At 43.3% G+C, this 15,374-nt stretch overlaps 1 pseudogene; it reads left to right on the plus strand.

Annotated features, from left to right (window-relative positions):
• Positions 1-4,237: 4,237 nt before the first annotated feature.
• The window catches only part of LOC114080605 (transmembrane protein 132B pseudogene), a 34,389-nt pseudogene continuing 23,252 nt past the window's right edge, over positions 4,238-15,374 (plus strand).

The following is a 15,374-nucleotide window of genomic DNA, read 5'->3' on the forward strand; positions in this document are numbered from 1 at the left end:
TTGGACCTTGTGAGTGCCTGATAGAGCCCAGGACCATGCAGTCTGAGGAGTGGGGATGATTCCTTGGTCTCTTTTCTGGAGTCCTCACTTGATCTCCTCAGCACAGGAAACAGCTCCTGCAGGTGAAGTGCCCCAGGGCCGGGCATCTTTCCTTCCTGCCTCACAGCAGGTGAGCTGCACCCAGATGCCCCCGCTACCTCTGAGTCTCCCCTGCAAATAGAATCTAGAGTTTATGTCTGTGAGCTTCAATTTCTCATATTAGGGAAAAATAAAACCCCGTAATATGTATTTTAAATGGAATTAATGGACAAGAAATTGCCAAATGGAATTTGCTGACCTGCTGCCATTTAACCACAGATATTCTTGTTTTCCTTCTTTCTAGAGTTCAGCAGAGTTAATATTGCTGTTATTGAATGCCATATAGTAATCCTCTGGATATGGTGCTGAGAGGTGTCATCAGAAAGGGGACCCCAACTGGAGATTCTTTTCCTGCCTGAGTCCCACAGGTGGCATGCATCCAAGCAGGGCGCTGACTGGCAGCCTGTGAGAAAAGAGGGTCATTCTGTCGGAAACGCCAGGCAGGCCCCATCACTGGGACAGGTCTTTTGGACAGCAAAGTTGATCCGTTAAGAGAGCCATGAACAAAGCTACAGCATTTCAACTAGGCAGAGGAGAGACATTTTTGAGATTGCTGTGCAGCCTCAGAGGACTGCATGTTTTGGAATTGCTAAGAGTAAATTTTAAATGATTTCCCAAAACTGATGAGCATGTGGGCTGATGGCTGCATTGCTTCACTGTTTATCACTCCACATTGTCAACCCACATCTGCATGTTTCATTCTGTTCCACGAACATCTACAATTATTATTTGTCAATGAAAACTTTAAAAAGTAAAAACAGGTTACCTGAGTATGAATGCCATTGAATATCAGGAGGCACAGAGGATGGGAACGCCCTGCAGTGCAGGAACTCATCATAATACAAGTAAGCAAACTGTTTCTCCAAACTAGTGAGGTCTTTATTAAAGGGTGGGTGAGGTTGAAGCTGTTCTTAATAAAGCTGGGGCCATGGAATTTGTTCTGTGTTTTCCTGCCAAGCTGAGAGTCACGGCTGGCCCTTCTTGCCTTGCTTTATGAGCAGGGGAGGACAGTCCACCTGTGTGGACGATGGTGATACAACAAGAAAGTTGAATGTCTCACATTGTGGAGGAAACACCTTTGAAGCCACCAGTTTCATTTTTGGGTCCTGAAATGCTCCATGCGTGTCGGGATGCAGAGTTATTACTTGCTAAGTTGTTATAATAACTGAACAAAGCACCTAGTTCATTTTTAAGCTGAATGGCTGGGTTTATCAGTGGATGAATCTTTTGAGTCCTTCCTAAGACCTCATGGTACCTCCTTTGCAAGTCGCAGCATGAGGCAGGAGCCAGAGAAAGGACATCACCATCAGAGGCTCTTCCTGAGCCTTGCTGAGCCTCCTCAGCCTTCTCTGACATGAGTAGTCACATAAGTAGGTAGGGAAAACCAGAAAAGCATCATCTCTTTTTTTTCTGTCATATTGATCCATAAATAAATTAACCCTGTTTTAATTATGTTCACACTTCTATGGAAATTTTACCCCAAAGAAGTCCTGCTGAGGTGAGCTCTACTTCCTGGGGCTTGGGGTGGATCATTGCAGGCCCAGTTCAAAGGACCCAGGGAGGCCTCCAAAAGTCTCTTTCCCAGCTGGTGTCCCCATTCCTTGTACCCTAAACACACCCACACTTGGCAAGACCACCCAGGTCAACTGAGGGGAGCTCCTGATAGTGTGGAGCTTGCTAATTACCTCACACACCCTCCTGATTGAGGCCTCTTTTAGCAATGCAAAATTAAATCACACTCTCCTGTGCACAAGGGGAGCTCTCAGTGCCGCAGAGGCAGCCATGTGAGCTGTTGTATGGACCCCTAGTGTGGGCACATCCCTGAGGAAGCCTCTCATCTGTGGGGGCAAAGCAGCGATGGCCCCAGATTGGGGCCTGATGAGCACAGCCTGGAGGGGTGGGAGCAGGAGCAGGGCTGAGGCCAGCAGCTCCTGTGAGGCCCAGCGGCTCCGCCCTGGCTGCCTGGGCTTCAGCCCACACAGCCATGCGGTGGACAGTCAGACTGCTGCACTTTTTATCTGTTACGTTTTTTTGTTTGTTTGTTTGTTTGTTTGAATGTGAAATCTACTTTCTTAACTAATTTTAAGTGCCATTGACTATAATGTCCTCATTTTATCACAGGTTCCAGAGCTTTCTTCCCTTGCCTGGCTAAAACTTTCCACCACCTGATTCTGAGGCACCCTCCTCCCCCTTGGGCCCTGGTAGCTTGCATTCCAGCCTGTTTCCATGACTGCTGCTTTACTCAGCTCACTTTAAGTTGTGCAGGATCTGCACAACTCCGACTAGACTGATAGTATGATGTCCTTGAGGTTTATCCCTCCTGTTGTGTATGGAAGAATTGTTCCCTTTTTTAAGACTGGCTAGTACTGTATGGTATGCATGTGCCACATTTTCTTTATCATTCATCTGCAGCGGATACCAGGTTGTCTCCATCTTTTGACTACAGCAAGGAACCTGGAAGCGTAGCCATCTCTTTACATCCTCATCTGGGAGAAATAACCCGTAAGTGACATTGTTGGCTTATTTGCTGGCTCTCTTGAGTTTTCAGGAGAGCTCCTATGCTGTCTCCTGCAGTGGCTCACTATCCTATAGCCTACCGACAGTGGGCAAGGGTTCCATTTTCACCATATCTTTACAAAATTGCAACACCATATATAAACCTTCAAAGGCCCCTAGCGTCTCTCTCCCAACCTGTGCCCATGTAATCTAGAAAACCCTTTATATTTTTATTATTTATTTCTTTATTTGATTTTTTTTTTTACCCAGGGATTGAACACAGGGGCACTGGACCACTGAGCCACATCCCCAGCTCTATTTTGTATTATATTTAGAGACAGGGTTTCACTGAGTTTCTAAATGCCAAGTCATTGCTGAGGCTTGCTTTGAACTCAATCCTCCTGACTCAGCCTCCCCAGCCGCTGGGATTACAGGTGTGCGCGATGGCACCCAGCCCTTTATATTTACATATATTTAAAATATCCCTTTCTGGTTTTGCTGTGCATTTTCTTCATCATTCAGGACCCTGAACATCTTCCCATGTCTTCCTTAGAGATATGTCTACTTAGGTCTTTTGCCTCATTCCTAAGTCACTAGTTTTTCTTGCTACTGAAAACCAGTCTGAACTGCTCGCCAAGGGTCTCATTGTCAGTAAGGTCACCAGAGCTTCATGACAACCGTACAGGAGGGTTAATTCATATTCCAGCATCACCGTTGCTGCCTTAGATTCAAACCATCTTACAGATTTCCTCCAGAGTGTTTACCTCAGCTGTGCTGGTTGATCTGAGTTGAGCTGTAATTAAACAGCAGTGCTTTGCTTGCTAGCTCTGCAGGCACTCGATGTTACATTAAATTTTAATTCAGCCTGGACTGGATAAGAAGACTCTTCCAGATGACAAGGTGTGGTGAGCCGTTCCTATAGACCGTGGCCGCCATTAGAAGATGGCGCCGGCTTCCACTGTGGCCTGTGATAAACAACTCCTTTTATGGAGAATTGGCGCTCAATCCCTTACCACCCTATGAGAAAGATCCACATGGCAGCTTGGGATTGGTATGCGGGAGGCTTTATTAGGCTGGGCTTGGGCGCTTGGCGGGGGGTCGCTAGAAGATGATACATGAATCAAGGCCTGAATAAACTGCTGAAAGAAGAATCCTGTGTAGTGTTTTCCCTTGCCGGCGAGGGGTCGCGACAACTGGTGGCCCGGACGGGGAATTATATTCCTCGAACCCAGGATCCAGAACTTTCAGCAGTCAGGGTGGTGCACCGGTAAGTTCCCAGGTAAAGTGGGAATCCGCAAGCAAATAGCGGGGTGCTCTCTCTGTAAATAGAGAGAGAGCGGGAAAAAGGGACGCTCCCCTGTAAAAGGAAGAGAGCGGGGAATTCATAAAACGGAACGCTCCCCTGTAAAAGGAAGAGAGCGGGGATTTTTGTACTTTCACTTTCTTTATAGCTCTAAAAACATTATGGGCGCTACTTCTTCAAGCCCAATTTTGTTGGCCCTAGATGGGTTGCTACGTTCAAAAGGACTCAAAGTAAAGCAGAGCACTTTGCAGATGTTTTTGAGAGAAGCTGCTGGGGCCGCGGCCGCGGTAGGGCATGAGGATGGCGGTGGGCTCAGACAAGATGCAGCCGCCGTGCGAGAACCCGGCCCTGGCCGCAGCGGTGGTGGCGGCGGACAGCGCTCTGCACCGCAGTCCCAGCACCCGCGAGCCGGAGCGCGAGCAGCCGCCGGCGTCGCTGCGGCCGCGGCTGAAGGACCTGCCTGCACTGCTGCGGAGCGGGCTCACACTGCAGAGAAAGCGGAGCGCCGCCGGGGGCCGGGACCGGACGGAGCCGGTGTGGGTTCCAGAACGCCTGACAAGAAGAGTCCCGACAAATACATCTGAGCTTAATATTACCACTCTGGCCATTACTTCTCAGGTGTTAATTCCGTTGCCTCCTTCTAATGAGACCTCTAATGCCACTCATTTTAAGGCTTCTCCTTATTGCACCCCTGAGTATGGCTTCCCTCCAATATTCACGCCTTGCCAAGATCATTCTTGGGAGAAACATCAGGTCGCTAAAGGTTTCTCTCTTTCCCCCTCTCTCAAAAGATATTTGTATAATTCTTCCAGCAATGCTTCCTCTATAGGAGCAGGTTGGTCTTGGTTTCAATGGTTGATTTCCAATGAAAAGGGGGCCACAGCTGATATTTCCGCTTTGGCTCAATTACGAGGAGTCCAAAGTTGGCTGTTTAATGTTTCTGGTAGTACCCAAGACTCGGAGCGAGGTAGGAGGCTTAAAATTTTTGCAAATAATTCACAATTATCTAATGCTACATTACCCTCCGCACCAGTCTGTCTCCAATCTCCGTTTCTGTTTCTTTTGGCTAATGATACATCACAGGGGATGCTTAATTGTTCTAATGTTACCTGTTATTTGTCTGAGTGTTGGAATGGCTCCTGGACTACGGTAATGGTTATGAAGATTCCAACCTTTGTCCCAATCCCAGTTACTGCAGATCCAGAATCCTTTCCTATTGTTGAATTGATTAGAACCTGTAGAGATTTTTGAATTACGGCAGCTATAGTGACAGCTGTGGCGGTATCTGCTGCTGCAGAAGTTACAGCTGGAGTAGCCATGGCCAGCCAAGTACAAACTGCTGCCACTATTAATCAGGTTATTCAACAAACATCCACTGTACTTGAATCCCAAAGTAAAATTAATCAACACATTTTATCTGGGATTTTGGCTGCTAATCAAAGGATAGATCTGCTTCAAGCTCAAGTTGAGGAATTGTCTGACCTAGTACATTTGGGTTGTATTGATCAACGTGCACATTTATGTATAACCTCTGTCAGATTTAATGATTCCAAAAATGCCTCCCGCATCATCGGGGAATATCTATCCGGAACCTGGTCCATGGAAGCAGAAAACTTGATCCAGTCTCAACTAACTCAGATTGCTGTTTTGAATAGTACCCGTGTCGAACCAGTGACTTTGGGTCAATTCACCAGTTGGCTGTCCTCTGCCTTTTCCTTTTTTAAGGAATGGGTGGGAGTGGGCATTTGGGGGGCAATGTGTTGCTTCGGTGTTGTACTTTGTTTGTGGCTTCTCTGTCGCCTTAAAGCTCGCCATGCGCAAGAGAAAGCTATGATTGTACAGGCTCTTGTGGCCTTAGAGAATGGCATTTCTCCACAAATCTGGCTTGTACATCTTAAACAGTGATTTCTGGGCATGGCCATTGCACCCCAAGTTAGTTTCACATTGCACTGGGATTGGCATGTCCTCTTCTTTATGCTCTCCCGGTACTGAATAGCCCTTGCACTCTGCAGGTCTTGTTACCATTGCACGCAGATGGGTTTCAGGACTGGTCTTTCTTCTCGGCTACAGACTCTTTACCTTCCTCTGGGGCTTAGGGATTGTGTTGCCAACTTAAATTTTGTCATCATTACCAGGCTACCTGTGTTATCCTACTTCTCACTGTCGTCACGATGCAGGATGCGAGGCAAGGCACTGCACTTGAGTGATCCCTCAACGGACCTCAAGGAAAGCATGTCCTATTGCATGCGGGTTTGACGTCCACGCCCCGCCCTACGAAAAAAGGCGTTGGCTGATATGGGACCAGGTCTAAGGAAGGGCCCTCCTTAGGACTGAACCATACATTGCATCCACTTCTGCACAGTGGGATAGGACCTCTACTTTCGCCTGCATTGTTTTATAAAACAGAAGGGGGAACTGTGGTGAGCCGTTCCTATAGACCGTGGCCGCCATTAGAAGATGGCGCCGGCTTCCACTGTGGCCTGTGATAAACAACTCCTTTTATGGAGAATTGGCGCTCAATCCCTTACCACCCTATGAGAAAGATCCACGTGGCAGCTTGGGATTGGTATGCGGGAGGCTTTATTAGGCTGGGCTTGGGCGCTCGGCGGGGGGTCGCTAGAAGATGATACATGAATCAAGGCCTGAATAAACTGCTGAAAGAAGAATCCTGTGTCGTGTTTTCCCTTGCCGGCAAGGGGTCTCGACAACAAGGGAACACTTTAGCGGGGGGAGGAGGTGCAGGCGAAATTAAGCAGAGGTTCTCTGAAATGCTCTCATGGCTTCCTCCATGGGAGTGATTGGGGGTAAGTGCTCAGAATCACCCCTTAATGTTGCAGCCCCCTTGAGAGGACAGCAGGGCCTGGGAGAGTGGGGTGTAGAGCAGGAGAGAAAAGACTCTAAGCTTTACTTTTTCAAGTTTTTGCCTTCTCTCTCTCTCTGTCTCCCTCTGTTCTTCTAGACATGCAATTGCACGTGCATGTTAAGAGAGCTGTGGCTCCTGTGTGCTCCCTCCTCCTTCTCCTCTGCCTTACCAACACCTGTAAGTCCCGGCTCCCTTCTGTTCTAGTTTGAATAGTTTCTACTGACATGTCTGTATTCACTCAAATTTTCTTTTTTCTTGTCTAATGGGCTGCTAATCCCACATGTTTTTTTCTAGTTTTCATTCCTAGAAGTTTGATGTCATGATATCCTGTTGCCTACATCTGTGTCAGTTCTCAGTTTATTGCTAGTGATGGAGTTTCCTCCTCTTTAGGGGGGTGGTAATTCCTTTCTTTTTCATATGTCTGATAATTTCTAATTGGATGTAGAACATTGTAGATTCACCTTGTGTTAGATATTTTTGGATTCCTATAAATAGTCTTATGTGCCACAGTCTGGCTGGGCACAAAATCACGAGCCACTCAAGCAGGAACAAACTTTATATTTGAAACTGCTGCCAATGCCCGGAATTCCCTCCTACTGCACTTCCCCAACCAATGGGAACTCTCCAGGAGTCCTGTAGCAGGCCGAGGCGGACAGCAGGAGTCCAATATCCATATGAATGCAGATCTTAACATAATCATATCATCTCAATGGATTGCTGGCGGCCCCTTTCAACCAAAAATGCCATGCATCATATTACTTGGCTATGGCTCTTAGCATCTCCCCAATTCTGTTTAATTAAGCAACAAGCAATGTGGCTAGGGACTGTGCCTGTTAGGTTGTCCAATTCAACATATGGTCCTTACCCATCATCGGATGAACTGACCTCTAGGCATCAGCCTCCTGTCTTACGTTGATACCACTGCAATTGGATCATACCCGTCACTGACTACCGCTCCAGCATTTAGCCATACTTTTGGATAGGCCTATGCACCAGTGGGGGGGGTGAGGTTCTTTGCCTCACCTCTGTTGGCCCCCAAATTTAGACCATCACTAGTAGAAGGGAGGAGGATACAGAAATGCCACAACACCAAGCCAATTGATGGCTCCTTAGGAAAAATTGCATCACTGGTGACACATCAGCAAAGATATGCCAGCACTACCATAATTCGCTGCATCAACAGATAGATCACAATGCATACAAGTGATACATAGTCCAGGCAAGTTCTGCAAGCAGTTCAAAGTGGAGGAATCTATCAATATGTCCATTTCCTCCCAAAATAAATAGACTCCTTGAATGAGCATTACTTGTTGAGTTATTATTCATTGATGCATCAGTTTATAAAGTTTGTTGTGATAACTATCGAAGAAGCTGTAGTTTGGTTTCATCTTTGTCTTCACCGGCACTGGGATGAAGATAGGAATTCTGACAATGATGCTAAAAAAAAAAAAAAATATGTAACATTCCAACAGGTACTAAGAAAACAATTTTTTGAACAATTTACATTATCTTGAACAGAATTATTAAATATAATGAAAAATATGTGAAAGTAAACAAACAGATCTGTTAACCTACTTATTTGTTCACATATTAAAACAATCCTCAACAGCTGTTTACCCAATTTAAATTAAACCATTAAAATCACGTGAATAATAAAAAAAAAAAATTGGATCCATTTATTCATGAGCGCTCCACATATATGATATATGGACATACACACATACAGACATACAACACAAAACACAAGTGTGCACACATAACATACAACACATAAGACAATAGTAAAGGCCTTGTAGCTTTACATAGGTGAAATCTTCATTGCAATGTTTCAAAACTCCACAGTCAAAAAATAAAACTGATCAGAAAAACATTAACTTAGGTCTGTATGAGCTCAAAAATAAAATAGAACTTTATGATGTGGGAAAAAGCAATAATAAAATAGATATTGAAAAAAGCATCCTGGTTAATCACTGTCACAGATGTAAGAATAGCCAAGCTGGAGCTCTGTATATCAGCTGTTATGGATTTGAGTCAAATCATCTTCTTTTTGGTCTGTAGAAATTGTTTTGGTTAGTCTCTCTGGAATCCAAATCGGCTGCTGTTCTACCTGTGGAAACACACAAACAGAACCCCGACTCCAGACAATCACTGGGTCAGGACCTTTCCATTGTCCTGTTAGAATATCCTTCCAAAGTACCTTAGGCTTATGTACATTTTTTGGATACAAATGTCTTTCCGCAGCACTAAGCCCTGATGAATGCAAATTTAAAGAGTTTACAGTAAAAAGGGTTATTTTAAGTTTATCTTTGGGGAATATATACCCCTTTCCGATTCCCTCCTTTTGTTTTAATAAGTACATTTTAATAGTTTGATGAGCTCTTTCAACTATGCCTTGTCCCTGTGGATTGTATGGAATACCTGTTATGTGAGTAATGTCAAATGATGAGCAAAATTGTTTAAAAGAGTTAGAGGTATAGCCAGGACCATTATCTGTTTTTAACTGTTTTGGAACGCCCACAGTGGCAAAATTTTGTAAGCAATGAGCTATAATATCTTTAGTTTTTTTCTCCTGCATGAAGGGAGCCCATCAAAAATCTGGAAGAAGTATCAACTGTAACATGCAAATCTTTAATTTTTCAATTTCTGGCAAGTGTGTGACGTCCATCTGCCAAATATGATTAGGTATCAATCCTCTAGGATTGACTCTAAGATTAACTTGTGGTAAAAAGGTCACACATTTTTGACATTGTTTTATTATTTGTCTAGCTTGTTCCTTAGTTATTTTAAAATGCTTTTGTAAAGTATTAGCATTGACATGGAACCTTTTATGAAAATTTATAGCTTCTTCTATTGTGGAGAAAATATGTATGTCATGTGTAGATTTATCTGCTAAATCATTGCCCAAACTAAGGGCTACAGGCAATCCTGTATGTGCCCTGATATGTCCTATAAAGAATGGATCTTTTCTGTCCCAGATTAGACTTTGTATAGTGGAAAACAAAGAGAAAAGAGTAGAGGAAAGGGAAATCCTACCAGCATCTTCAAGGGATACAATAGCATTAACTATATACTGACTATCAGAAAATAAATTAAATACAGAATCTTTAAATATCACAAAAGCTTGTAATACTGCATTAAGCTCTACCTTTTGAGCTGATTGTTTGGGTACTAAAAATGTAAAAGTTTGATCAGGGGTTACTACTGCTGCTGTACCATTATTTGACCCATCAGTGAATATATTTGGAGCATTCATGATAGGTGTTTTTCTTGTCATTTTTGGAAAAACTACAGGATGCGAAGACCAAAAAGACAACAAAGGATTAGATGGTGATTATCAAATGAAACATTAGATTTACATATGATTATTGCCCAAGTATTTAACTCATTAGCTAACTCATCAATTTGATCCATAGTATATGGAGTAATAATTTTATTGGGAGAAATCCCAAACACTCCCTTTGCTGCTCTTATTCCTTTGAGTATTAATTGTCCTACAGCCTCAGGATACCTAGTAAGAATAGTGTTAGGAGAATAAGATAAATGTATCCACAATAATGGACCTTCTTGCCAAAATACTCCTATAGGAATATTTTTTGTTGGTATTACAATAAATAATAAAGGCAAACTTATATCAATTCTATCCAAATGCATATTTTCCATATATATTTCAATGATTTTTAATGCCTTTCTTGCTTCAGGCGGGGTGAATTTGGATCTGATGGACCTTTTAGGATATCAAATAAAGGTCCTAACTCTCCTGTTGGTATGCCTAGATAAGGCCTTATCCAATTTATGTCTCCCAATAACTTTTGAAAGTCCTTAAGTGATTTGAGTTGATCTACTCGTATTTGAATTTTTGGTGGATGGACCATGGTTGAGGATAATAGAACTCCTAAATAATTAATTGGAAGATTTAATTGTACTTTATCTATTGCTATCTCTAGGTTATAAATTTTTAATAAATTTGTAAGTGTGGCATAACATTCTAGCAATGTGTTTTTATCTTTATGTGCCAATAATACATCATCTATATAGTGAAATATTTGTAGTTCAGGATTTTGATTTCTAAGTGGCTGGATTGCTTTGTTAACATAAATGTGACACATAGTTGGACTATTAGCCATCCCTTGAGGGAGTACTTTCCATTCATATCTCTGATCAGGACCTTCATGATTTAGTGCAGGGATAGTAAATGCAAAACGTCGACTATCCTCGGGATGAATTGGAATTGAAAAAAAAAAAAACAATCTTTAATATCTATAGCTAAAACATACCAGGTTTTTGGCAAAGCAGACAATTGGGGAATCCCTGACTGAGCAGATCCTATAATAGCCATCTCATTATTAATGGCTCTTAAACCTTGCAATAATCTCCATTTACCAGATTTCTTTTAATGACAAAAATGGGAGTATTATGGGGAGATATGGAAGGTTGTATATTTCCCTCTGCTAGTTGTTGTTTGACCAGGTCATGGGCTACTTGTATCTTTTCTTTAGTCAGGGGCTACTGAGGAACCCATACTGGTCTTTCTGATTTCCAAGTAATTTTTATTGTCTCAGTGGCCCTTTCTGAAAACCCAATCCATGTCTATTTATTCCTTGATCTATTTGAATTGGTGATGTTATACCTTGTTTTTGTTCTCTTAATCTTTTTTCTTTCCTAAAGCCTTGTCTAGCCCTAGTAGTGAGCGCGTTAGGATTGATGTTATTTGTTAATGTCAAACCTAATTGATCGAGGACATCTTGTCCCCATAAATTTATAGGAAGATGATCCAATACATATGGCTGTATAGTTCCTTCACATCCTTCAGGATCCTTCCAATCTAATACCATTGCACTTCTATGACGATTAGTTGCCACTCCTAGGCCTCAAAGAGTTTGAGTGGCTTGTTGTAATGGCCAATGTTTTGGCCATTCTTGTCGAGATATGATGCTAAGGTCAGCTCCTGTGTCCAGTAGTCCATTAAATTCATGCCCTTGAATATTTAGTTTTAGCATTGGGTGAGAATCTAAGTTTAAAGACAGCATAGCCCAATCCATACCTGTGGAGCCTAATCCCCTGGAACCTCTTTCTACAGTATGACTGGAAATTTTATCATGCAGGCTGGGTATTATTAATAACTGTGCTATTATTAATAACTGTGCTATTCTATCTCCTGGTGAAATTACTGATATACCTTTTGGAGAACTAGCTATAATTTTTATTTCATCTTCATAATTGGGATCAATTACCCCAGGACTTATCATAAGTCCTTTTAGTGTAGAAGAACTGCGTCCCAATAATAAGCCTACTGTTCCTTGGGGAAGAGGTCCTTTTACTCCTGTGGGAATGATTTGAACTCCCATCTCTGGAGTGAGTACTGCTCTGGCGGAGGTGCAGATGTCCAACCCTGCGCTCCCTCTAGTTTGTCTGATGAGGGATTTAATGGATAACGTGTCCTGGGCCCTACCCTGATGGTGTTGCTGGGTTCCTCCATTGCCCCATATATTTGTGGTTGTGGGTCCCGGAGCATTGGGCCCCCAGTCTGTTTTTTGGCAATGGAGCCTGATGCCTTTCTCCACGATATCATGGGTAAACACTTGGTCCTTGTCCATTTTTTGATAACAGAATACCCTCTATGGTGGTTTGAGAATGGCATTCATTAGCCCAATATCTCCCTCTATGGCATCATGGGCAAATACCTGGTATTCTATTCCTGTGATACCTAGCTTTGTTAAATCCTCCTCCTATGGGGCAACTCCTTTTAAAATGTCCTGTTTGTTCACAATTGTAGCATGTTTTTGGCCTGGCATCTAAAGCCTGTTGTACTGCAGCTGCCAAGATTTGCCCTTGTTCATTAATGTCTCTACATAATATATGTGTTTAAATCTTCATGTCTCCATGGTCTAATGACCTCTATGCAGCAATGATTTGCTTGGTCATAAGCCAGTTGTTTAATAAATGGCATTGCTTGTTCTGTATCCCCCAAAATTCTGGAAGCTGTTTGAATAAGCCTATTTACAAATTCAGCGTAAGGTTCATTAGTTCCTTGTATTACCTTAGATAATTGTCCTTGTAAATCTCCATGCCCCTGTAAAGTTTTCCATGCCCTAACCACATCTACAGCAATTTGTGCGTATATGCCAGGATCATATTCAATTTGTTGCCGTTGACCCTCATAAGGTCCTTTTCCTTACAACATATCTAGATTTCTTTGGGGGTAACTGGCTGCTGCATTTCGCCTAGCTGTCTCCATGCAAAATTCCTCATTGGCAACCTTCCATAACAAATATTGTCCTCCATCGACACATGTTAGCCCAATCTGCTGGCGTCATGTCCAAGTTGGTAATGATTCGACCATGCTCACAGTGAAGGGTGCTTGCAGGCCATAGGTTGTTACAGCCTCCTTTAATTGCTTCACTGTTTTGAAATCTAAAGCACAGTGAATTCGTTGCCCTCCTGCCTGCTCAAGTACAGGGCATGCTAATCTTTGAGGTCCTGCCTCAGGATTCCGTCCATCAACTACGGGGGTTGAGGGCCACTCAGCTGTAGATGGAGCTGTTGGTTGAATTACGCCCTCTGGTGATAGAACAGAGTTAGTAGCCGACTCCTGTTGTAGCTCCCGCCCCCCATGGTTGTTTGTCCTTTAAGCTTTCTTCCTTTAAATTTTCCTCTGTCTGACTAGCTCAAGAGACCTTCTCTTTTGCTTGACCTAACATGTTTTCTACCATAGTCTGGACCTCTAACAATTTACTTAACAGTCTTTCGGTTTCTTTTTTACTAATTTCTAATCTACTATAAAGGTAACGCAACCCAATAAGATAACATAAAACAAAACCGAAACAGAATGAAACAAAAACGGAACAAAAAATCGTTGTATCAATTTTCTCTTTCTCAGGGCCGAAAAACTTCAAACCTTGAGCCAACCATTTTTCCCAGTTTGCCTGAGAAAGTTCTAGGGATAGGCAGCTTGAAACAAAAACAAAATAAATCAAAACAAGAACACATTGTTTTTTGAAATGGTCACCCATTCTCTCTCCTTCCCTCAGGGGCGAGCAATTTTACTCACCTCCAAGCTTCAGGCGTCCCCCGCACGAGCCACCAATTGCTGCAGTCTGGCTGGGCACAAAATCACGAGCCACTCAAGCAGGAACAAACTTTATTTTTGAAACTGCCACCAATGCCCCGTACGCTCCCGGGAAAATTGCCGATCAACACACATGTGGCGTTCCCACCCCCCCCCACCCCAACAGGAAGTCCCTCCTATGGTATTCCCTCCTACCGCACTTCCCCAACCAATGGGAACTCTCCAGGAGTCCTGTAGCAAGCCGAGGTGGACAGTAGGAGTCCAATATCCATATGAATGCAGATCTTAACATAATCATATCATCTCAATGGCTTGCTGGCGGCACCTTTTAACCAAAAATGCCATGCATCATATTACTTGGCTATGGTTCTTAGCACTTATGATTTGTTCTGGGGCAAGGTTAATTTACAAGGGGAAAAGTTGACCATTTTGGATCTTGTCTTATACATTTTTGAGGCAAAGGCAGCTCTCCATCTAAGGATAATTATTCCCTGCTAGTAAGGCGATTCTCTTCCGAGTATTTTACCAGATGCCCTGAAAAACATGAACTTGAAACTTGGAGTTTGTGATAATTAATGCAGCTTTTCTATATTGACTGGAAACTTCTAGGGGGCAAAACCTAATATTTGTATTTTTCTGTTCAGTAAAGCTCAGTGCAGTGCTTTTGCATAGAACTTTTTAGTCAAGGTACTTTAAGTTGCAAATGACAGAAACCTCATTTCATGCTAATTTAAACAAAGCAACTCCTGAAGCTAACATGACTAGGGCAGCAGGTTCAGGTACAGTGTGATCCAACAACTTGGATGTTCACAGGGAGTGACTTTCACCTCCTCTTAAGCCTGCTTTTCCTCGCTTGGAATCCACTCCCAGGAAGTTCTTTGCCTGGAAATGATCCTAGCATCTCTCAACCTGTGCCCTTAGTTTAGAAAGCCAGTGGGGAAATAATTTTATATGTTTTTTCTCAAACAATTCCAGCCAAAGTTCTGGGATTCAACATAGCTGGTGTGTCTTGGGTCACATGATCACACTAGAACCTGCCACTTGGTCAAGAGAGTAGAACCCCTGATTTAGGATCCAGTAGCCTGTGGTCATGCACTATGTCTGTGTAGATGGCAGGGGCTATCCCACCTAGCTTGCACATACTGACAGTGGAAGAACAGCACCTGATGGAGAGCACCACCCTGTGCTAAGGACATAGAGAGCGCCCTGGCAGGAGCTCAGCAGTCACTGCCAACAGCGCAGCTGGGGCCAAGGTCAGGAGGCCATCGCTACACCTCAGTTGCCTGTGCACAAAGTGTGTGCTGCCCCACCAAGGTATGGGTACCACAGTGACGGCATTCTCCTCTTCCTCATCTCCCTGCTTCCTCTCCACCACCATGGCTTCCTTTCCACCTCAGCATTCACATTGCACCTGACATTTCCCTGGGGAGATTGGAAATGGATAGGTTTAGGCCATTTTTGTATTTCTTTTGTGTTTGTTCCCTGCATGCCCTGGGGTGGGGAGAACC

This window comes from Marmota flaviventris, chromosome 1 (assembly GCF_047511675.1).
Source record: "Marmota flaviventris isolate mMarFla1 chromosome 1, mMarFla1.hap1, whole genome shotgun sequence".
Lineage (NCBI taxonomy): Eukaryota > Metazoa > Chordata > Mammalia > Rodentia > Sciuridae > Marmota > Marmota flaviventris.